The sequence below is a fragment of the Microtus pennsylvanicus genome, chromosome 9, assembly GCF_037038515.1.
Source record: "Microtus pennsylvanicus isolate mMicPen1 chromosome 9, mMicPen1.hap1, whole genome shotgun sequence".
Classification (NCBI taxonomy): domain Eukaryota; kingdom Metazoa; phylum Chordata; class Mammalia; order Rodentia; family Cricetidae; genus Microtus; species Microtus pennsylvanicus.
In genome coordinates, this window is record NC_134587.1 from 20,360,837 (window position 1) to 20,385,987 (window position 25,151).

The 25,151-nt window shown below is 44.0% G+C and overlaps 1 protein-coding gene and 1 long non-coding RNA gene across 6 annotated transcripts in view; one reads left to right on the forward strand and one right to left on the reverse strand.

Moving 5' to 3' along the window:
- Positions 1 to 429, reverse strand: part of LOC142857232 (uncharacterized) — a 55,695-nt gene extending 55,266 nt beyond the window's left edge. The window contains exon 1 of the long non-coding RNA XR_012911789.1: positions 262 to 429. This is a non-coding gene — a long non-coding RNA (uncharacterized LOC142857232). The remainder of the gene's footprint in view (positions 1 to 261) is intronic.
- The window catches only part of Itgb6 (integrin subunit beta 6), a 118,205-nt gene that overhangs the window by 12,244 nt on the left and 80,810 nt on the right, over positions 1 to 25,151 (forward strand). The window lies entirely within an intron of this gene.

The following is a 25,151-nucleotide window of genomic DNA, read 5'->3' on the forward strand; positions in this document are numbered from 1 at the left end:
GCAAGCCAGTTGACCCTTGAGGGGTTATCACTCATTTGAGCAGTGTAGGTGCCTGGGAAGGTTCTTCACCGCCTCCCATAACTGTCCTGGCCATATACTAGCCACATACTGGCCATGGATGCCTTGCTAGTCCAGCAGCCTTTCGTACTGAAGACAGAGACAAAGAGAAAGGTCTAGCCACTTCCTGCTTCCATTTTACGCTGCTAAAGCCAATACCAAGGTTTTATAAAATAAAGGGGCCAGGGATGGGGTGGGGATTACCGTATCACTTTGGAGGCTGTAAATCCGAGCTTCAGCGACGATCTTGATCTCAAAACTTGGTTTGTAATGTCACACAGCTCAGTTTCAGCCAGAGCAGTCTCGAGAAGAGAAATCCCAAGGACGAGACTGAAGGAAGAGCCAGGCCGCCTTAGTAAGAGCTGCACTTGCGGTAACCAATCCCATTAAGAGAACTGACTGGCTTTTACAGGAAAGCTAATTTAAACCCCTTCCCAGGTGAAGCCCCATGACGTCAGTTCCTTTTAGAGCAATGGCTCTCGACCTTCCTAATGCTGCGACCCTTTATTATAGTTCCCCACGTTGTGGTGACCTCTAACCATAAAGTTATGTTTGTTGCTACTCCTGGCCCTCCTCAACACTTTTTATCTGTATCATTACCTATTATCTTCAATAATTTGTTGTCGAGCTGTGCCCTTCAATATAAAATTATATAGGGGCAGAAACACCTTGCCTTTGTATAGCTCCCACATATGGGTGAATGCCTTCAAAGATCACTTGTTTGGCTGGCCCTGTTTGGTGTGATCTCTTGCTTAAATAGAGAGAAGAAAAAAAATTCCTGTGGAGAAAGAAAAAAATTCCTGCAGAGAAAATAAAACCTTTTTTGTGCTGTTCAAGGATATTGGCAATTATCAAAAATCCAATAGTTCCTGTTTTTTGTTTTTGTTCGCTTAGATTTAAAAAAAAATCAATGTTACAATGATTGGGATTTGGGATTAGGATCTATATAAGTATGAAAGACATTTTAGTAGGTCTTTCTTCCCCCTAGAATAAGGCCATGTCATATTTTGCTGAGTTATAATGGAGTTGACCTCCACTTAGTAATGGGAGCTAGAGGTTTCTTAGCACCTCTGTGCTTTGGATGTAACAGGAGAAAACCTTCCTGGGGGCTGCAGATACCTCAATCTTGCCATCTAGATGAGTCCCAGAGTCAGCCTCTAATGTGGATGGTGCTTTTTCTTCTGATCTCATCCGCAGTTAGAGGGACAAATAGCATCATAGAAATAGATCTGTTCTTACGGGACAAAAACTCTAGATGGGTGGGATTATACATTACCAAGCAGTTGACACCCGGCCATCTCCACCGTGTTGATAACCTGGATAATAAGGAAACTTAAATCTTCAGACAGCACTTAGGATAGCCCCGGGAAGAGAAAGAGAAGAAGGGCCACTCTGGATCTGGTATTTTCCTGGAATCATCATCAATATCGTAAGTGGGCAGTTCAGATCTTAAGAGCTCTGAAAGCCGTATTTGCACAAGGAGCAGCCAGAAGGAACAAAGGCTGTGTTGAGTGAATGTTAACATTGCTTATCTCCATTTTCCCACTGCCTGGATAAGGCCTTATGCACCTTAGAATTGGGCAGGGGTGGTACAAGCATTCCGAGTATGACCCAGATCAAAATCTCCCTGTGTCAACTGCAGAATAAGGAAACCTTCTCCCAAGGGGGCTGATTCAGGTAACTGGAATGCAGACCTATCTATAAATAACACAGGAATTCGGCCCTCTTATTATTTTTTTTCCACCTGAGTTATTTAGGGATTTCAGTTCACTCTAGGTAAATGATTAGCGTGTGTCCTTGTAGAACAAATGCCACGGTGTGAGACGGATTCATGAAGGACGATGGCCATCCGTGTGACTCTCCTTGTCAGTTGGGGACCCATCAGCACTCAGCACCTTTTCCTGTGAAGTAGGTGAGCAGGATTCTGCTCTCCACACAGGGAGTCATTAGAAGCAAAGAGAGGGGATCTGGAAGCCAGAAGCACCTCTGGAAAGCCAGAGGATGAAGCACAGCGGCTCTGTCTAATGGAAAGATAGCAGATACCACAGACCTTGAGCCAGATGTGCAAGTGACCTTCTTCTAGAAGTCACACCATAAGAAAGGAAACAGAAGCATGAAATCCTTTTATTTCATCATAATAAATTAAAAACCAAGATAATTAACGTTCTTTTTAAAAAAAAAAACTAGCCACGCTAAACTTTTAAAATCCAAAGCGTAGTTGATAACTCACACGTCTCCACTTAGATTCTTGATATCTTGTGGGTCCTTGTGATCACATTTGGCAGTGTTGTAGAAGGTCAAGAAATCATTGATTGACTTAAAAGTCTTGCCTAGAGCTCTTACACCTATTTTGTAGGAATCAAAGAGAATCGCCTTTTGGAATCCTAATTTTGTGCTATATAAAAAATATAAGAATAACTTGATTTATTTTAGGCATCCCAGCTAAATGACAGTTAAAGAGTAAATCTGTTGAACTGGGCTCACTCTCCTGCCTCAACTCCTACTATGTATTATTTATATATTCAGTGTGTCTCCGTCTGCTTTGTCATCTCTAAAACTGGTGATAATTGTATTTATCTTATGAAGCTATTGGAAAATCCCCAAAAGTGCCTTATGAACTATAACTGTAAACACTTTGCAAAAGTAAGATTAAGTTTGAGTGTGTTTCATGGATGGCCCTCCAGCCTGCTGGGTGCTTGGCTGCTGTGAAGGCGTAAGTCACAAACAATGCCACCCCAATTTGGGATTATGATTAATAGGGTGATATTTATTTAAAGGGGAAAAACTTACAGATCACTGTCCCAGGCAACAGCCCTCTACGCGACCAGGAGTCTAGTCCGGCGGAGCAGGAAGTGAAGAGAGAGAGGAGAGGGAAGTGGCCGCTTTTTTAAAGGGAGAGAGACCACGCCCCAAGGGGCTGGTATCTCAGCGGCGATAGGTTGGAGGAGTGGGAGGACCTCCCGCAACACTGCTGAATCTGTCTTCATGTTTATAATGCTCTGAAGGGCACAATTACCCAGTCCTTAAAGGGGAGGAAACTGAGGTTCAGGAAATTATCAGGTCACACAAATGGGGAATAGCATAGTTAATCTCGAATTTGAAAACGGGTCCGATTCTATTCATGACACCGAGAGAATGAGTCTAGACTCTCATTCCATGAAACATTCTCATGTTTTAAAGATGGAGAAGCCAGGGTTTGGTAATTGTAGGACCACACACATGCACATCGCCAGCCAAGGGAACTTCTCAATGACCATTCTGGTTTTATGTCCATTGCACCCTCTCAGCTGAAGGCATCTCCTGATCATTGAGGGTTTTGTCTTTGTCTTGGTAGAATCTCACTATGTAGCTCTATCTGGCTTGGAACTCACTGTTTAGACCAGGCTGGCTTAGAACTCACTGAGATCCACCAACCTCAGCAGTGCTGGGATGACCTCAGGTTACTTTTAGAGTCTCAGGTAAAGAGCTAATCTTTGCGGTTGAGCCTTTTCAGGGGGGAGGCTCAATGTACCAAACTGTGGGTACATCCTTAACTATTTGTGATGGTGCTTCAGTGGGCATGCGTGTACCTCAATGCCTCTTCATATTCCCTAGGGAATCTTTAATGAGATGCTTTGTCAACTTTGATAGCTCCAGCCTGACTCATGCTAATAGTAATAATAAATATTATGATACCCTAACTGCACATGAGGCATTGTTTGTTGCTCAGCATTGCTTCTACCCCAGCAAGTGACACAATGAGTCTATATTTCTTCCGTGTCCTTGCCAAACCTCTCACCAAGCAGTCTGATTGGCTGCATGTACAGTTTAATGCTTCCCAGTCTGTTCCTTGATGCCTACTGTTCCTGCTTCCCAGGTGCCTTGTTCCTGAGTGTCCCCGTTCATATCCTGATAGCCCTTCAGGAATCATTCAGCTAGGGCAGATTGACCACTTCAAGGAGGAAATCTTTCGACCTCCAGCACCTATATCTGCACCTCTCATTTGACCTCAGCTCACACACCACAAACTACTTCATGGAGAAGTGTCTGTTTGTTTATTTGTTTTTTTCTTAAAATCCAGCAACACAAAGGGTCCGTAAAGACAAGGCCCTTGCATCTATGTGTTTCATATCATAGTGTACTTAAACTATTTTATTGACTAAGTACATGAATATACACCTGTGTAATGAAGCTGAGTTTATAATAGATGTGTAAGACCCATTTAATTCAACAATTTGCAGCTTGAGAACCACATGAAATAGTTCTCTTTGAAGCCACAAAGCTCCGCCATGGTTTTAAGGTTCCTAATGGTCTAATCCTCCCCTCTAAGCCATCTCTCTTAGACCTTGAATGTGAGTTACTCAACCTCACTAGGTTTCATTCTTCTCTACATCTGTTTGAGAGGACTTTGCTACTGTTTCTCCACACTAATATTGTGTGTTATTAATATCCCCAAGCAGAAGAACGAATTATCCCACAAAGACTATGATCAGAGTGAGGCGGAAAGCAATAAAACTGTATGGGTATAGGAAACCTTGGCCCCAGGTGAAATTGAAAAATGACTTGAAAACAGTGACTCAGCCGTGCCTGCATTTTTCTTCCTTCAGCGAAGCAGCGTGGAGTGCTCAGTAGCCACGGATAAACTCTTCATGCCCTTCGAAGTAATGAGTCACTGCGTGTGACTAAGGACGAGGAGAAAGAGTCATACCTTAAAGAAAAAAAGTGTTCCTGTGTCTGGCTGGCAGGGACACTCCCCGTTCTGGGAAACATGATCATGTCACTGGCTTGAGTCACCTTAGTGCTGTTTGTGAAAAAAAAAAAAAAAACCAAAAACCCTAAGAAACAGTATGGACTTTAGAGATAAGTACATGATAACATTCAGGGATCTGCGAGTACCTTGGGCTCCCAGAAGGTCCTGTTCTCTCATGTCCACCCTTTTGGGCATTTTCATATTTTACACTGAGTTGCGAAATTAGCAAACACGGAGAGATGACCGTTGACAAAGCAGGGCTTCCTTTGGAGTCTGGGTTTGGGGCCCGTAGAGAATAGATGGCAGTTTTCATGAGAACAGGCCTCAGGTTTATTTCTAGGTAAAACAACTTAAATTCAGATGTGGGGCTGCTCTCAGAATCCCCCCACCCAAGCCCAGCCCTAGCCCTCAGTTCCCATTCCTGCTGACACAGTTAGTTCAGCAGGGAAAACAGAACTTCTGGCCACTTGAATGTACTTTACTCATCTTGGGCTACTTTCAAGTTATTTGACTTTCTAGCTTGTGGAATTAGTTATGCTTTGCCCTTCAAGACTGTAATTTAAAATATTTGAAACCAAAGGTTTCGTCTGGCATTGGGGGTAGGAGGGCAGTCCTTGCCCTTCCTGTGAGATATGCCACTGTCTAGATCCTCCGGTAAGCACCTCGTCTAGATGTCCTGCATCTGAGCAGGCAGGGCTTCTGGTAGATCATTCTTGTCATCTAGAGATCCTGGGATCTTCTCAATCCACTCATGGAAGTCCTGTCAGCCCCGCCCCCAGAGGCTCCACCCCCGAGGTTCTCCAGGATGGATATGACTAACCTGGCCTGGTTGCTCTCCCTTCTCCATTCAGCTGAAGCTGAGTCCTTCTTGTCCTTTCTTAGACCCCGTCGCTGGAGACTCCTCTGTCATAGCGCCAAGATGCTGGTGGCCTGCTTGCTCTCTCACCGTTCCGTTCTCTGGAGCTTGCTTTCCTCTGATCTTTGCATGGATGGATCCCTTTCAGTCAAATTTTATCACTTCCTCAGAGATACCTTACCTGGCATTCCACTCTAAGGAGTCATCTAGATACACCTCATTCTATCACTCCAAATCAATATTCTGTAGATATTTTATTATTCTTCTTATTGATCAATTTATTTACGATTTATCTCTTCCCATCCAGATATTGTCTAGAAAGTAATTTCTTCACTGGAAATTGTTTATCAGATTGTGGCCTAGGCTGGCCTGGAAGTCACTCACTATATAGCCCAGGCTAGCCCAGAACTCACTATTTAGCCTAGGCTGGTTTCAAACTCATAGGAATCCTCCTATCTCAGTCTCTTGAGTGCTAGAATAAGGTGCCATACTTGATTCAACTTCATAGACTGCTAGATAATAAAAAAACGCCATGGCCAGTAGCCATTTCACAATGTCTGGGGAGCAGTAAGCATATGCAAGGGTCTAACCTCTGGCCACACAATTAGTCACTTGCTACAGCTATAACTTTCAACATGCAGCTCAATCAACCCTGTGAAAACAATGCTGGACCAGTCAGGAAAGGGAATCAGGCCTTCTGCAGAGAAGTCGTGAACTTCATCCTACCTAATGCCAGGAAAAGTTCACATTCTGGGGGCTCAAGGTTTCTCTTCTAGCAGGGAGACTGCCAGGCAGAAATGACCCAGGAACCTGGGATCCTTGTCTTAGCACAGCTATGGGTGGGTTTGAGCTGCATCATCTTGTTTTTAGCTAAAGGAGTCAGGAAGTATCTGGGTCCTAAGGAAGAACTAGGGCGGTTGAGGCACGAGGATGAGGAGGGAGGCCCAGCAGGACTGGAGCCCCCACTAAGAGCAAAGCCAGAGCCAGAAGCCAAGCAGAGCAGCCTTGGGATTCAAACTATGTAAGGCAAGGCAGGGCAGTGAGGTGCTTTCCCCAGGAGGCAGGAAGGGTCTTGGCTGGTGGTAGGAAGAATGCAGGGAATGTGGGCCTCCCCAGCACTCTGCAGCTGAGCCAAGGCAGAGGGTTAGCTTCATGCCACTGGCAGAGAGATCCTACATACGATAGGTGTGGTAAGGGTTTGCATGAGCTGTCCTGGTGTTCTCAATTGTGCAGTGGTTTTAGTTCCCCCAGAGCCTTCTCCAAGGTCACCAGCTCTTCATATTCTCAACACCCCATATTCTCAGCAACCCAAAGCTCATGGAAGGTACCGGGTGGGGCTGAGGGGAAGACTTATCCCTAACAGAGGAACTGGGACACAGGCTATCAACATAGTGACAACTTTCAGTGACCAACAAACCACGAACAACCAAGCTCTACAAACTGTTCCCGAGCATGTCTGAGTCCTCCTGCGGCCTTGTCCCAGAAGCAAAGGGACTTCGAGCAAGAAGCCTTAGGTGGAGCGATCAGGTAGAAACATTTGACTGGAAGTGAGGTCTAATTGGCCCCCACAAACCAGCAAGGCCCGGGGACGTTTAGTTACACATCTGCCAGGAAGGCTCAGCAGACAGGTTCAGACTTCCCCAGTTGGAATGCAATTAAGCATCAATGCCAAGGGGGAGCCAAAGGCAACAGTGGGCAGACAACAGCCCTGTTGTAGAGCCCAGCATCCCACAGGCTGCGGGGACGATGCTCCAAGCCCACCCTTGCTCTGCTTCTGCATTGAAATAGGCATAATTAATTAACACTAGCAGACTGTAATTGCTCTGCCCTAAGGCTGCAGTCTACACACATTATACAAAATATGGAAACGAGCTTCCTTCCTTACGATGACACTGTGATTCCCACGGCAAAGATCTAAATGTCTGCCCCAGAAGAACTCCAGTGAGACTTTGGCTATGAAGTTATCATTTCAGAGTTACATGAGAACACATGTAACTTGCCTTTTATGTTGCTAGCAAAGAAATGCCAGACTGTTGTATCAGAGGGTAGAGACTTTACCTCGGCTACTATTACAACCTGAGAAGCTTGGCTGGGATCTTGCACGTAGTAGGTGCTCAGCCAGTGTTACCTAAAAGACTTAAACTTCAGCAAGAAATAAATGTTCCAGCCGGGTGGTGGAAGCACATGCCTTTAATTCTAGCACTCAGGAGGCAGAAGCGGGTGGATCTCTGGGAGGTCGAGGCCAGCCTCGCTAGTTCCGGGATAGGCATCGAAGCTACAGAGAAACCTTGTCTCAAAAAAGAAAGAAAAGAAAAGAAAAGGAAAGGAAAGGAAAGGAAGAAAGAAAGAAAGAAAGAAAGAAAGAAAGAAAGAAAGAAAGAAAGAAAGGAAGAAAGAAAGATTCCTTCTGACCAAGGAGCTCAGCTCTAGTAACAAAACCACAGTGTACATATAACAGAAACCATTACCTAGGAACACTCAGAAAAAACACATCCTTTTTCCCATCAGCCCTTTCAGGAAGAAACTTTACCAAAACACAGCTGTATTCAAATTAAATAGGGTGATGCTGAGTTAATTCCACCTCTGCCATGATTCAGCAATGTCCATTCTGAAAGACTCACACATCTGATTTCATTCTGTTTGTCGGAAGCGCTCTCTCTCTCTCTCTCTCTCTCTCTCTCTCTCTCTCTCTCTGTGTGTGTGTGTGTGTGTGTGTGTGTATGATCTGTGAGATATGTATAACCTGTCTCAATGAGCTATGTTAACAAAATAGCAAACATTGTTTCATTCTGTGGCCACGGTGGCGTGGCGAGCAATGCACAGGACCCTGCTAAGCAGCAAGAACGTAAGTTCTCAGGTATGTGAACTGGAAACTTAAAAACCACCTAAAAGCTTTGGGCAATGAGCCAGTCTTGGGTAGCCCTGTAAAGCAAGAGCTATAAAAGCAGAGCCTGGGTCAGCACATGGGGTGGGGGAGGGGCCAAACCAGAAGGAGAGGCTTTGTAACAACAGATGATGACATTGTTCACAGTGTTTCCAGACACTTGCTGTGGTGGCATCAGGAACTCACGTCTCCATCTGATTTGCCCTCCCTTAAATGAGCCACCCTGGCGCAGTTCAGCTGAGTAGCTAACTGGTGATACTGGTCGGTGTACAACCCAACCACTAGCTTTAGGAAGGCTGCCTATCCCACAGCTCGGTGTCACCAGATGCATCCCATAGGGACTGTCAGGTAGCTCAGATGGTCTCACTATTGCATTAGACGTAGCCATAGGACCCACGGTGACTGCCCCTGCTGCATTGCCCCAGCTGCAGTGGCTAAGAAGGCAGCGCATCTTGCAGGAAATGCACCGGCCCTGAAATGGTATCTAGTCACTTTAGAGAATCCAGGTTACCCAAGACCCTGACTTTATAGTCCTATGGTCTGTAGTAGTCGCCCATCCAGATATTCTACACTACCACAAGCTGAAACCCCAGAAGAACTCACGGGCGGCTCTTGAGGGCTCAGTGTTTCCTTTGGGTTGGGAATGCAACTGCCCTACTTTGAAGACTGAGGTTCTTTCCGAAATGGCAGTGACTCATATGTCCCCAGTGAACAAAGGTGAATCATCCACGAAACAAGAAATCCCTTTTCTGACCCGGAAGACCTGGGCGTAGGAATTCAAAAGCCAACCTTGATGTGACAGGAATAAGCCAATGATCCTTAACACCCCAACCTGAGCAGAGTCTATTAAGCCTCAAATAAATTAAATCCAGTTTTACATCTACCACCTTCTATTTTTATTTATTACTACCCATTGGGCCAAAAGTAGAATAGTCAAAGCAGGTCCCAGGGCCAGGGTACTTATAAGCAGGCGGGAAACAGCAGGAAGGAGGCTTTATATATATTTGCGTTATCAGACAAGCAATTTCCCAGCTCTCAGCGTTTGAACTGGATTTCAATTAAATAAATGCACAGGTGTTAATGAGACCAGATCGCTGAATCACGGGGGGTGTTCTCGTCAATCCAAGTAAGATCCCAACCCTGATGCATTGATGTCATCAGAGAGAACGCAGCAGGCATGCCGATACCTAGAAGGATGCCTGAAGAGGAAGGCATCACCCTGAGAGGTCAGAAAGGGTTTGCTGGTGTGGAAGGTATTGTCACGCCTAGTGCCAGGCTACAAAGAGGGTTTTACAGTATAGTGGGTCTTTTCATCCACATAGAGGCAGTATCTGTGTGTGTGGAGGGGGGGGTTGTTTTTTCTAAGAAGTGTTTTCAGCTTCATACCAGCCAACCTAAGGTAGACTATTGGAATTCTCTAAGCTAAGTTTACCAGCTTCTATGCTAACAAAAGTAATAGCAGTGGCTATCCAAAATGGCTGCTGATTTAAAAACCATTATCTGCCTACCTCAAACCACGGTCTCTCACCTTGCCTGCCCTCACCCTTCCCTTATCAATGGTTCCAGTCCCCGACACAGCCCGCCAACACAGCCACGCACACAGCTCCTGACACACAAAGCCTCTTGGCAGGCAACCCATGGGTACTCTCCTCCTCCTCAAGCTGGGCTTCTCCATTAGAGAAGGCCTATTGACTGTGCTGAACGAAAGACCAAACGGCTTCTCCCACAAAGCCGGTAAGTATAAGGCGAGTGAATCAGCAAACTCCCAAACTCTCCAGCGGTCCCTGACCTCTGGCTACATGCCTTAATCCTGAGAGGTTCCAAAGGACACACAGAATAGACCGAATTAGCTGCACCTGCCATCCTGCAGGCCCGCTGCCTGTGTTTGCGGTGATTGATCGAGACTGTCAACTTGACTGAACTGGGAAGTGCCCAGAAGAAGGGCTTTAGACTTTCCTGCTGGATAAAGAGTTGAAATCACACACTTTTCTTCATTGTATCTCCTACTTTCTCCTCGGTTTTTCTCTCCAGAACAAAGGAAAACAAAACAAATTCTGTGTGGTTGTTAGTGCTTTTTTTTTTTTGTTTTTAGAGACAAGGTCTCACAGTCTAATCCAAGCAGACCTAGAACTTCTGGCAATTCTCCTGCCTCAGCTTCCTGAATGTAATAAGTATGGGTGTGAGCCACCGCACCTAGCAAGAAAAAGTGTTTATGCTTCTGTTGCTCACAGATACCAAAAGATGCTAATAGAGCTCAATAGAGCTAAGGGCCTGAAGGAGGAAACGTTCTAAAGAGACCATGGGTGTCCACACAAAATAGATCAAAGTGCCTCTTCCTTAAAGTAGTTTACTTCCATCTCGGAGACAATTGTTATTGTAAGCAAATCTACAATGCCAATAGGAGCTCTGTTTCCGATGTTCTGTTACCCTATAGTTACCTGAACTGAGTAGTCAGTAAACTTGTGCTTGCTCAATTACGATATCCATCATTACCCAGGAGGACGATGAGCAATCTGGCCCTGCCCACAATTTTTAGTCATCTCCCCATAACAGATCTTCTAGTCTCTCTCGAGATCTATGGTGCAAGAGCAGTGTGAATGTCCTGACTACCCCAGACCTACCTCCTCCTCCCAACATTCGAGGTACAAACCTGATTGTCTACAGCTTAGAGCCACCTGGAAGAAAGGGGAGCAGTCTAGAGCAGGGGCAGGCCAAGCCAGGCCTGCTGCTGACTTGAGACACACGGTTTTCTCCTTGTCAGGTTCTACTGAGGTCACACTGCCTAGAGCCTGGGAAGGAGACAGGCTGAGACCGCCTCCTCCCACATTCTGTTTGGCAAGCGGAATAGCGCAGGCTGCAACAACAGACCTGCAAGAGACTCCCAGCCCTGGAAAACAGTGGCCAAGAGAACAGCATATTTGTATAGTTCTGTTTTGCTTTCTCTGATTCCGCCAGTCACACAAGGTTTCAGTTATTCTCCTGCTAATGATAGGAAAAGGCAGAGAAGTCAGAAATCAATGCATGACAAAGTCAGGGTTTATGGGATGCCTACTATGTGATTGGAATGGTGTTAGTTCTCAAAGGAAAAAAATTGAAATATAATTGACTTAAAGTATAAATGTCACAACAGAGTCCACAATAAATCCCAAATGAGCAATATTTTGGGGGTTGTGGGATTCAAATAAGGTTGGTATTGTGACCTCAGGGTACAGTAAAGAGACTTGGACATGAATGTGTCTGTTAAGGATGTACGGTGTTTGCATGATCCAAGTACCTCTGTGGGCATGTGCAGACATTTCCAGCAATGGAAAGAATATGCACAGAGATTTGGTTTTGTTTGTTCATTTGTTTTTGTGTGTTGTTGGGAATGGCTTAAAAACAATCTGTCATCAGGAAATGGTTTTCTGGGATAGCCCTACACAGTAACTCAGTAATAGATTGGGGCAGAACTCTGGGGGACTCTGAATAGGGTAAGGTCATTGGATTTTATTCTGTAGGCTGTGAGGAGACACCAAAGATTTACTGGAGTCAGCTGTGTATGTGTGGGCGAGAGAACAAGGCTTGGGAGGTGAGACACCTTAAGCTTCTTGAAGTAGACTAAGGATGCTTTAGTCATCTCTGCGTGAATGGAGAAGCTTGACATGGCAGGTTTGGGGGTAATGGAAATCATTTTATTAGTCCAAGACTCATAACTGTCATTTGTGGAGGTGGGGTTGGAAAAAATGAGTTGTGAAGTATATTGGTGGTTTGTTCAAAATCACACCATCCTGTTCTCCCAGGACACGGATGCAAGATGCGGGTATAAGATCTGCGTTGCCCAGGGATGTAGTATGGTAGACAGTTGGTCTCAGAAAGTTAGAAAGGTTTCCATTTGCCAATCCCTGTAACCCATAATCTGGCCTTGTTATTCTTGTAAAAGGTCATACTTCCTGTGTGTATATGTTTGAGTGTACGTGTTTGTGTTTGTGTGTGTGTGTGTGTGTGTGTGTGGTCATTTTGTCCATTTCTTTCAGTAATGCATTCAGAAGTCAATGAGCAGACACATGAGGCTAATCTAGTAATTTCCAAGTTTGGGACTTTTCTTCCCACAAATGGCACCTCTGTTTGTCCCATCTAATTATTTGAAAAAAAAAAACCCAGCAACTACAACAAATGAAACAAACTTAACAAAATAGTCTTGTTCCTGGACTTTAATGAGTAAAGATGGTACTATTCCCAGGTGAAAGTGTGGGCCATCTGGCCGGAGTTGTATACACTTCAGTAGGACGTGATTTCACCAGCTGGTGTATGGATGTCCAAGTGTGAATCACAATCAGCCATCAGCAGGGTCACTCTGGAGTGAAGCTAAGAAAGTATGGGTTAAATGAAAGTGGAGCCTTTGTTTCATCAAGAGATTTCTATCTTCAGCTTTGAAATTTTGTCAGGACACATTCCTGTACCTTTTCAAACCTCAGAGTCTCTCATAACTTTGGGGTTTAGAACGTTCTAGCAGTATTGGCCAAAGTAACATCAAAGAGAGTCAAAAGCTGACTCCTTTTGGTTACCCTACAGGAAATTCAACAATTCAAGTATGTTAAGTAGGAAGAAGTAATACAAGAACTTTTATGTTTGCAGGCGTGTGCATGTGTGTGTGTTCAAATAAGCAGAGGCACTTCTGTGTTTCCTGAATATTTTTCTTCAGAAACACTAAACCCTAAAGGGTATGCAATACGAATGAACTATGCCTGGAACTCACAGGCTCAAGGGCTAAGGAATTCAATTATGCTAAAAAAAATTGAAAAGGAGTTGATTATACCTTTCTAAATAGGAAACCCTACCAATACTACATTGTACCACATACTCTGTCCTACGCTGGAACCCCAACTCTTACAAATATTTATAGTTACCAGTGAGGCCCAGGAGCACATGTGTTTGTATCTCATCTCAGAGATAAAAGGATAAAGATGTCAGTAGGGTTCAGATGATCTAGAAGCAGGGGTCTTCCGCTTGCGTGACTATTATCCTCTCCTAAACACCTTTAACAGTTTAGCGGAAAAGAAATGTTTCCAGTAAAATATACATCGTAATAAAGACCAACAAGATTGAACAGTTATCGAAATACTGAAAAATGAATGTTCTTTACAACACATGTATTCTCTATTAGCACTGTAGATAACAGTTCCACCGGCGATCCCAGTGTCTACTGTGATCTTGATAGGATGCTTCGTGTAGACCCTGTATTGAGATGTCTGTAGCAACTGTAAAGTGATGGGCAAACCTGTGTGACCTGTCTTGACGAGAGCTGCAGGAACTGCTAATATTACAGCAGTTTGCTGCGTTACTGGAAAGAAATGTTTAGTTGGTTTCAAAGTAATTCCAAGTGGGATTGCCACAAATGAAGATAACAATCTTTTCTCTCCTTCCACAATCATAGACCCAGTAAGTTCTGTCAGCAGCTAAACCCCAGGTTAAAAACAGGTATGTTAAGATGTTTCTAGGCAAAACATAGGTCGTCAATGATTACTGAAGACTATATAAGCAAGCTATCTACTCAGCCTGAGAGGTACTTACCCTTTCTGGGCTCTTGGGAGGTTGACCTTTGAGCTTGCTTAATATTGCATATTGCCCCCTGCCTAGCACGGTGCCTTGTGGGAATGAATGTTTAATACACGTCTGCTCAAAGAAGGAAGGATTGGAGAGGCAATGGAGGGGGCTCCGACTTGGCAGGTTAAGTTCCCTGCTTGCTCTGACCCTCTAAGACTCTGACAAATGCAGAAAAAATTTACTGGAGCCAGCTCAGAGACCTGTGGCTGTGAGGAAAGACCGCAGGAGACAGCAGAGGCAGTGGGTGGAGTTTCAGTGCAATGCAGTTGGGTGGGGACCAGTCTGGCGCTCAGTACCCAGCTGGAATTCTGCCCCTCAGATAAAGATCCTGAACAGAAAGCGGAAGTGCCATAACCAGTGACCGCAGAGGCTAACCCCAGGGCAGGGAGCAGCTGAGCTGGCCAGCTGTTTTCCTGCAGCCTGTCTATCAACCTGGACAAGTGAGGAAATGCATTCACCCCGCTCTCTGGTTTGATGAAGAGACCCTTTGTAGGTTTTAAGCAGCTTTTTGAAAAAGGGTTTTTTAAGCTTTTGTCTTTTGGACAAGGGTCCTTAGGGAAAAGTCTTGACTGAGGGCACCCTCTTTGTGCTCTATCTTAGTCATCAGAGAAAAGGGGAAGAAGGGGAGATGCCCTATAAAATTCCTGATAGAACTAAATGTTACAAACATAGACACAACCAGATCCATAATGTTACACAATGATAAGGTAGACAAACAATATGATATAATGGTAGACACACAAACTAGTCATGGATGAGTGGCGTTATTGCATCCGGGATATTTGTCCAACTTAACACCTGTGTATTGAAAGAACTGACACAAAATAATGATAACAAAAACAATTTTCTGAAAAGTTTCTGCACCCCGATAAGCCTCTTCGCCGACTCAATATCTGAATTAGACCAAATCAACCCCAATTAGAAAAGAACCAGGTTTAATGGATACCAAAGCTCTCGGTATATACCAGAGAGGGGCCAGGGAAGGAAGACCAGAAAACCACATTTGTTCTATGGGGGGGCAGTTTAAATACCTTGTGGGAGTGGTCTTGAGTATCTCTGGGGAGGGGTCATCGCTTGGCAGACTTTCTCAGGGGTGGAGTCTGGACTGAGGCAACTCCCAGGGGAGGGAGCTGAGGATGGAACCTCTACCAGAACATTCTAGACTCTTTGGATATCTGCATGGCAGGGACTCTTTGGGTATATGGATACGAGGGCCTGGGGTGAGGCTTCCAGCCAAACATCCCAGACTCTTTGGGTATATAGATGCCAAGGGTTGGGGTGAAGCCTGAATCCAAACATTTCAGATTGTTTGGGTATATAGATGCCAAGGGTTGGGGTGAAGCCTGAACCCAAACATTTGTGGATGCGAAGGGCTGGAGTGACACTTCCACCCAAACACTGTCATTTTAAGAAACATGCCACCCATGCAGGTATCTTATATAGTTTTATCTCATTTACTCCTATAACAAGCCTATGTGCATTATTAATCTCTATGATGGTATAAAAAGTGGTTGTATCCAAAAGCTACGTCCACCTTCATGATGTCTGTGAATGGAATCCTATTTGGAAAATGGCCTTTTAGATATGCCTAGGCTAAGGGTCTCCTTGGATAGCATCCTGAATCTTTGGGATGGTCAGAAGTTCAATGGACCAGAGTCCATTTAAGAAGAGGAGACACAGAGAAGGAAAGCCTATGTGACGGAGACAGTCCAAGTGATACATCTGCGAGTCTGGAGAGCAAGGGTTGCTGGGGGTCATCTGGAGCTAGGGCAGAGGCCAGAGCCCATTGAGAGCCTCCAGAAGGAGAATCAATTTCTGTTTTTTAAGCCAACTGCAATCTCCAACATTTCTTCAAGCTCCCAAGAATCAGGGGCCTACTGTTCCATTGTTACAAGGTGCCACCAGGCTCAGTCACGCCTTGCCTGCCAGAACTGACAAAGAACTATGCACTTCAAGATGAAAAGCACCATTAAGGCAACAATAATTTAGAGCAAAGGTTAACCAAACGTCTGTTCTCAGACTGCTTGGGTTTGAGGCCAGCATTCCCGCCTACGGAGCTAGGAGGCTGTGATGAGTTGTTACCGTCCATGTGTAACATGCTTGTTCTTCTGTAAAATGCGGAGAAGCCACAAAAGGTCCCAAAAAGACACGGCCAAAGATGGGATGTGGCATCCTAATCAGATTCTTAAATGGAAAGGGGTAAGATAAAAGCAAGTAAATCTGAATGAAGCATGAGCTTCAGAAAACAATAGAGTATGGGTATTGGCTTCTTAACTGTAAAAACTGTGTTGGACAAACCAGATATTAATAATAAAGGAAAATAGGGTACATGGGAAATCCATAGATGAATTCGTTGAACTAAAACACTGTACAAAATATCTCTAAGTGGGGAAAATGTGTCTCACCTTAGAGTGTGATATTTAGAAGGGCTGCTGGCACATTGCAAGAGTCATTGTCAACTGCTGCCATTTCAGTGATTAGCAAGACTGAGAATACTTCATGTCTTAAGACAGGCTATTGATTTTAAAAAGTGAGATGGTCTTATGTTTGTGAAATTAATTATCTCAGTAATATTTATTACTATTTATTATTAATAATAAGTATCTGAATAATATTGTTTTAATTATAGTTTGTCTCATCCCAAAGATAAGTAAAACTAAACCAAAATCTCAATGATGCTTGGCTATCAGATATTTTTGAACTCATACTATCATCCTACTATTTGCATATTGTTCAAATGATTCAGATCTATTTTTCTTTCTGAGAAAAAAATTTTTTAAGGAAATCTGCAAAGTCACAAATATACATATGAGTGCGGTCTACCTGCTTTTTTACATCAATCTGCTAGCAAATTCAATTTTTAAAAACACGCACATTGTATTTCACATTTTGCTTAGAAAACCAAACAAAGTAAGTTGTGGTGATCCCTTCTTTACTGCTTTGACATCAAACAAGGTAGACAGGTGTCATGGATCCTGTATATTCACTTCGATCCCCATAGCAACGGGAGAATAATAACTTTGATAAAACCGCATCATTGCATAAGGATGCCAAGACAAGACGCTCTAAACTGATGGCAGCCTTCACATTTCAATCAGTGACTGATCACATTAAGAAGTGAATGGTTCTTTTCAGACAGCCAGCGTGTTGAGAGGAGAGATCCAGATGTGAGCAGAGTGTCCCTGCCTTGTGTGGCAAATGCCACCTCCATCACAGGACCCAAACAGCACCATGAGAAGAAGCAATGAAATAAAATACTGCAACTTCATCAGGCAGGATGGAGCCAACTCCAGGAAGGGAAGATGGTGGCCCTGAGAGAACTTCTCTCCGGGACCTTTTGCAAGCCAGATAGGTGGGAGGACAGATAAAGATGAGAAGTTGGGGATTCTGTGTCCCAAAGAATCAGCTAAGAGTTGACACAGCAAAAACTAGGATACTATGTTCAGAGAAGTGGGGGAAAAATCAATGGAAAGTAATGACTAGCTTAGGGCCTGTTTCAAAGGGAAGCCAGCTGGGTCATTCACATGGAAGACATAGTGCCTGGACTTTTTAAGCAGCTGAGGTCAAGGCTTGGCTCTGAGTCTGGAGATCTATGAGACATCTCTACCCCAGGGCCCATATCTGAACTATCCCTAAAATAGACTAGCCCTCTGAATTTTCCTTGGAGAATCCTCCCCACCAGGGACCCCATCTGGGGAGCCTTTGAGGGAACAATACATTCTGAAGACAGAAGCAGAGTCTCCCTATGAAAGCTGGCGACCATGAGGCAGCTTGTATTGAATTCTGGTTTCTCTCTCCTGGTAAACCTGAGATTGAACTGGGTGAAAGGGATTAGGGAATGCTGGAAACCATGTGCGAAAAAGGCTTTCCCCGGGAAAGCAGGTTCCTGTTTGACTGTTAAACAAGATTAACAGTTCTCTTCCCTGTGGAGCTTTTTGGAGTGTTTACTAGATTAATGGGCACCATGACTTTCTGATGAGGGGATTTAATAGGCTATATTAAATAAACTATAGCGCATTTCATTATGAGGGTGAGGATTAACAGCTTTCTTTAGAACACAGTTTGGGAAAGCAGGTACTTCCACCAGCGACATACATAAAATAAATCATCCTGCCAGTTCAAATCCCATCCTCCTCATCTTTGGTTGCATGAAGTTTAGACCCTAAATCACTTCAAGACCAACTTACAAAAGATGCCCCCAAATCCACCAACACCTGAGCTGGGACCAGGACTGACAACTGAGTTCTTCATGCTATTGAGCCTTAGCCTACGGACACCTAAGATTTATCATTTATCTCAGTGCATAGAAGGAATGATGCCCTCCCCTGGCGTTACATGCACCCCTCCCAAGCTGACTATAACTGAGAGCAATTTTCTTCTATCAGAAGGCTTTTTTTTTTTTTGCTGTAACGTTAAAACTTTAATGAACTTCATGATATAGAACTACTGTTACTGGGGCTGGCAGTGCACGTCTGTAATCTCAGCCCCAGGGAGCTAAGGCAGAAGGATCCAGAGTTCGAGACCAGTCTGAGATGCATAGCAAGAATGTATCTTTTAAAAAAGAATAGTCAAGATCTTACTTTAATGCTGACTCACTGTTGAGCCTTCCGCTGATCTATGCATGAGGTGAATAGCCTGCTGCAGGCTTGATGAGTAGAGGTGCTGAGAAGTGGGGGTTTAGATGAGGAAAGATTGCCTGAGACACTCTACCCAGAGCAGCCAGTAGACAACAGAGATGGCAGAACACAGTGGTGGCTTTTAGACTCCCTCCAAATTTCCCATAGGTGACAGCTCACTAAAGCTACCTTGGGTCTGGAATAATCATACCCTCAAATTCATTACTTCTGTTGTAGTGTTAAAACTCACAAAGCCATCCTCAGTTAGATGCTAGCTGCCTTAGCTTGCACGGGCCTCTATCCTTTCCCCTCTTGCAGTGCTTGAGAGGCCAGCAGCTCCATGGCATTTTGATTAGATTGTTAGGATAATGCCTCTCTTGACCTGTTTGATGATTATGTAGGCGCATTGTGGTCAGTTCTCCAGACTCTTGTTCTTCGTGTAAATGTGTGGGCAGGAAACTCTCAGGAAAATCCATAAAATGGCAGTGGAGCTACTAAACCCTCAACAGATCTGAAATTCTTCCTACACTCACTGGCCACCATTTCCCCGGCTTTTTAAAACATAGCAACCCTCTGTCATGCCACAGCTATACAAATTATGTCCTTAAGGGCAGAAGAAGTTTGAAACCCTTTCATTTTGCATTCGTTTTAGAGTAAGATTACCCATCTCACCTGCCCTCTTACAGAGTGGCTTCAGAAGGAATGCATACATATTTACATAATTTTTATTGCGCATACCAAACAGATGTTGACATACTAAGTAAACGGGGAGACTCTTTCTCTATTAAAACTGACCTTGATTAGTCTCTACCAGCACAGCCGTAGACAATCATGGGGCCAAAGGGATTCCTCATATTTTCTTTTATTCTTCAGGTGCATGGAAAATTCCAGAACTGAAGATGCCAGCCAATCTGACTTGTACTGGATTGAAGGAGTATTTACACAGTATATAAACATAGGAACAGAACTCCTGCCTGTACGGTCTAGACTCTTCTAGCTCATCCCTTCAGCCCCCTTTGTCACGATTCCCCAAGTTGTTACAATATATCCTGAGCTCTCTATGACTTGATGACAGTTGGGTACGATGCCATATCTCTCTGGTAGATCTAGAAAAATATGTCAGGGATGCTGAGGTTATCCGGCAGAGCCTTTATAACTCTGCCAGTTCTTATTGCTCACTTCATTTCTCTCCCTGCCTCGAGCAGTCCATTTAGACATCTGGTCAACCTTGGATATATAGATGCAGGATCCAGCCGCTTGTCACTGCTTCCATCACTTCTACCATGGTCCCAGCTAAATACTCATCATCTCTGGCTCCCACTGTTGAAACAGCCTCCCATGAGCTTCCGGCTTCCAACCTTGCTAACTCTACAGAGTCTACAGAGGGATGCCTTAAAACACAACCAAAACTTCATTAAAAACTGCTCTTTTCATGCAAAATGCACAGGCAGATTCCTGGCTGTGAGCCCTCTTTCTGTTCCTGAGTGGGTTCTTTTCTGTTTTCTTCTTGTGACCCTGTCTCTCATTATAGGCTCATCCATTCAAACCACACCAGCCTCACGCCTCTTCTCCCAGCAGCCTGTATGCATTCTTCCCATGGGAATCAATGTGATTCTCTCTCTTTTGCTTTCTCTCTGGGGCTCTGTCTAAATTACTCCCTAGCAGAGAATAGTCTCTGGTCTTCCATTTGAGAACTCTCTGATTTTAATTCCTTGCTATTCCCTTAGCTTTCATCACCCACTTCTTGATACCTTTGTGTGTTTTTATTTATCTTGCTCTATAGACTCCAATAAGTAGGCACTTTGTCAGTTTTAATCTGCATTGTATTCCCAGAACAGTCCTCTGTGTATATTATAATCTCAATAGAGAGCTGATAAATTAAAGAATGAACAAATGAATGAGAATCTATTTTTTAACCTATAATGCTTGGCCTATTATAGTCCCAATGGTAGTAGACAGTTCTCATTGGAAAATATATGTGTGTGTGTGTGGGGGTATGTGCTCAAAATTGAGGACTCCTGACTCTTGCTTGGATTGCTCGTTTTATAATTTGAAATGAAAAAGATCGGAATGCTTATCATGTTTGCAAGCTGTGAATAAATCTCCTGGCAATCAATGTCTATTTGCTCACATGCACTTCTTGCCATAGCAAACCATTTCTTTGGTTCATGGACAGAAAAAAAGATAAGCATGCAGGGGAGTGGAGTATAGGGGAGAGTATATAATAAGTCTCTTCAGTGGCTAGTCAAAATAAACTTTTATTTGCTGGTATTTGGGGGGGTCTCATTTTGAGTTTATCTCATAAGCAAGAAGTCATGAAGACCTCAGACTTCAAAGTAATTTCTGATTCCTAAGGGGGGAAAAGCTGTTCACGCAGCTGATGCTCAACCCAGGGAGAGTGTCCTGTGTGCCTGCTAGGTTCCAGTGTGGGCAGGTGGCAGGCACTTACATATCTCCTAGCCCAGGAAACTGCAGGCTGCACTTGGTGCCTGGCTGCCCACCAGTGACTACAGCTTCCCCTAAGGGGCCAAGCAGCATGGCTTGTTCATTTTGTCTGAGTGGTTTGAACTAGACTTCAAACAGAGAAGGAAGAGGAAGGATTGTGCAGGACAGAATGGCAGCTTTGTCTCATTTTCAGCAGCAAATGACCCACAAGATGAACAAAGCAAATAACAGATGGATGCAGACTGAGCCGGAGCAGAACAAGAGACCTAGAGACACAGAAATGCATTTTTAAACTTTTTTGTTGCCTTGTTTTCTTGTAGACATCTCTTTCTGTGATGTTCTATAATTCTGTGACCATCTCTTATTGGCACAGTGATCCTGAGCTGTGGGGCAGGGGTGGGGGCAGTGACCTATCTTCAAGACTCTGCCCCATGAGTGCAAAAGCAGTTGCATGGCTTCCCAGGGACACAGTCTATTTATTAGATAAATGGGGATAAACTCACCTCTACAGAATGTGTGTGTGTGTGTGTGTGTGTGTGTGTGTGTGTGTGTGTGTGTGTGTGTGAAATCAAGCCAACTGATGAAATGTGTAGTGGTGTCTGGTTCTTGGTAAGCATTCAATAACACTGGCTACAATAGGCACAAACCCTGAGAAAAACAGATGAGTTTACTATGAAATGAACACAGTCTAAACTCCGTCTGCCAGCTTCCACAGGCTCCCGGAGCTCTTGGGAGCGGCAAGTGGCTCCACGTGGGAAGAGAACAGATTCTAGGTAGAGTTTTCCCGTGAACTGCCTGAGGTGATGTCAAGGAAAAACACAAAATGAGCAAGAACACTGGAATCTTCATGCCTTAGGCATCTTGTCAAGGCTTTCTTGCCTTACCTGTGTAAAACACAAACTTTCGCGTTACCTTGCTTTCCAGTTTTGCATTCTTTTCTTGAAGAGGCTGCCCCGAGAACCATAATCTCAGACCCTACAAAATTCTGAATTCACCCCAAAGTGGTTATAATTCAGTCTTCTCCAAAATCCTGAAAGGTGAGTGTTAGTATTTGTTCATAATCTAGAAACTAAAGAGCTGAGAGAAAAAGCAGCATCCCTGCAGACAGACAGCAGGGATTGGCAAGGCTGTAGTTTGATCCCAAGCTCCCTATGGCCAACATTAAAAATTCTCCCTACTGTACCCACAAGCATCGGAAGCTTAAAGTAGGCTCTGGAGTCTGTGGGTACGTGTACACTAACACCCACAGCATAACCATTCACAAGAGCCAGAACAAGAAACAGCCAAAATTTACATTTCCAGCTGAATAGATCAGTAAAAAGACTTATAGCCATACAGCAGAAGACCACTCAGCCTTAAAAGGAACTGGAAATCTAACAGAGACTAAAACATGGGTGAAATATCAGTACACTATGCTAAGTGAAAGAAGACCGTCACAAAAGGACAAACAATTCCACAGAGTGTGTCTTGAAGAGTTAAATTCATAGAGATGTGCAACAGAATGGTGGTTACTAAGAGGGGGGGCAGAGGAGTGTCTTCATCATTTAATGGGTAAGGGTGATGGGAAAAGGTCTTGAGACAGATTGTGGTAAAGACTGTATAGCTTGTGACATGTACTTAATGCCACTAGGTCATACTGTAATTAATAATACATACTGCAATATATATAAATATATACATATGTATAAAATTGCCACTAGATATATACTTAGAAGGGTTTGAAATGGTAACGTTTTCCACGTGTGCTTTACCACAATAAAAAGAATAACGCTCACCTAAACTGTAAGGTCTAGGACAAAAAAAAAGTTCTTCACTTAATACATCGTGGGCATTGTACCCACAATGGCAGGATGGCAGGAAGTCTGAACATATCTGTTTTTAAAGATCATTTTCCCAAAGGTCTTGAAATTTGAGACAAAGACATCCATTTCCAGATTCCTTGACTGTGTTACACACACCCAGTGGAGCCAAAGCCTTCTGCAAGCAATCACTGTGTAGACCCACAAAGTTGTACCCACAGCAGACTCAGAGACAACACACCCATTCACACTATCTTATTTGAACCCCTAACTATCAGATATTTTCACACGGAAAAAAACAGAGAGATGTGTCAGTGACACTTAAGAAAAACAGGTAGCCAGGCAAGGTCAGCCCAAGTCAATGGTCATTATTAAAGCCCTCATGATCCAATTGGTCTCCAGGCAGGTTTGCTCACATTTTCCATTCCAAGAGTGCTTTCCTGAGACCTAGGACAGGCCCAGGAGTGTTCTAGACAGCCATTCTTTGAATTGGAGTAATGCCTGGGCCAAAGCTAAGAGTCAGACTAGCATATAAGCATCCCAAAGTCATGGACTTCATTCTACACCTTCAGAATGAAGACCAGCCAAAAATGGGTATGACTCTCAAACAAAAAACTAGATGCAATTCCTTCTGGCTGCATAGTAAGAATTCAATAAATTCTTAGTAAATTAATGCCTTGAAAAAACTCACACTCTAGTACAGCAAGTGGTCAAGCATTCAGACAAGTACAAGCAGTGGAAAGGGGTGTCCTGGAACATCTGTGGGCATCGAGGACACAAGAGACTCAAAATCAAAAGTCTCTCAGAAACCAAGAGCAGTGAGCTGAACTGGCCGGGGAGAGGCAGACAAGGGTTTGCAGGCAGCAGGAGCCGAGTATGAGGGCCTGGAAAGGAGGGAAGGCGTGAACGGCAGAGGGTTACTGCTGGGAACACAAAAATAAATGTCCCTAAGTGACTGTAATTTTCTTGACTGGGACGGAAGTGTTTATATGAAATATTACATTAAAAGTCCAGTTCAATTCAAGGTACTCAATTTCACAAGTCAAACTGGGTTTTCCCAGTTCTCTCAGGACCTCGCTGCCTCCATCCAGTTGGCAGGTCATGAAATAATACGTACCAACTCCCACTCATCTCCCATGTGCAAGAGCAGTCACTAGACTTCTCTTGACCACAATGGAGTAGACCCACTGCCCTGCAGGAAGAAGAAGCATTTGGTGGCTGCTAGAACCCTAGCAAAGGTGGGGAGAGGGTAGCTGGAAAAGTGTGCAGACACCCATGGTGCCAGTTCACCCACAGCCACTGACGCAAGCAGCCTGAGAAGTATGGTGAGCAGACAGTTCTGGGGCCTGGGATGTTTCTGGATGCAGGCATCTCTATGCTCTCTCAGTCACGCAGGGGCAGCCTTACGGATGCAAGAGATCTTTTCTCCCAAAGCAGTGTTGGAAAAGTTACGTGTTCCGTCTGAAGACGGAGGTGTGATTTGAGGAGATTGTTACAAACCAGGAAGGGCTGAGGGTCTCTGGGGTTTCAGCACGCTGTGACTCTAAGCTATCTGACCTTAGACAGGTTCCTTTGTGTCTGGTCTCAGGTCCTGGGAGACTGTCTTTTGACGGTATGCTTTCAGGCAAGCGTGAGAAACCTGTAAAGAGAGGAAAACAAATTATAGACTACTTGGATTTTGGGGTTTTTTTTTTTTGCCCAGAAGCCTATATTCAGTTTTCAACTCTCATATACAAAACCCTGGGAGAAAACAGAAAGCCTCCTACAGCAAAAATCCAGGTTAGAGAGCTGAACGATGAACCTCCGAGAGGAAAAACACAGCTTGTGGAATTTGGGGCTATACCTGAATCATGATTGAACCATGATTTTCTGTGCCCATGATACTGCTTTCATTTAAAAACAGCCAGAAGGTGTTTTTTGAACACTTACATTGTGTCAAACGCATTCTCTTACGATACATACTTTTATTTTTAATTAACATAATAATTGGATACATTCTTAGGGTGAAATGTGGGCTTTCAATGAATGTATACAACATGATCAGGTCACTGGCATATTGTTACCCCAGAAATGTATCATATCTTTGGGGAATGTTCAAAATCCTCTCTGATAGCTATTTTTAAATATTCAATAAATTATTGTTAACTGAAGGTGACCGACTGCGTTTTAGAACATTAGATGT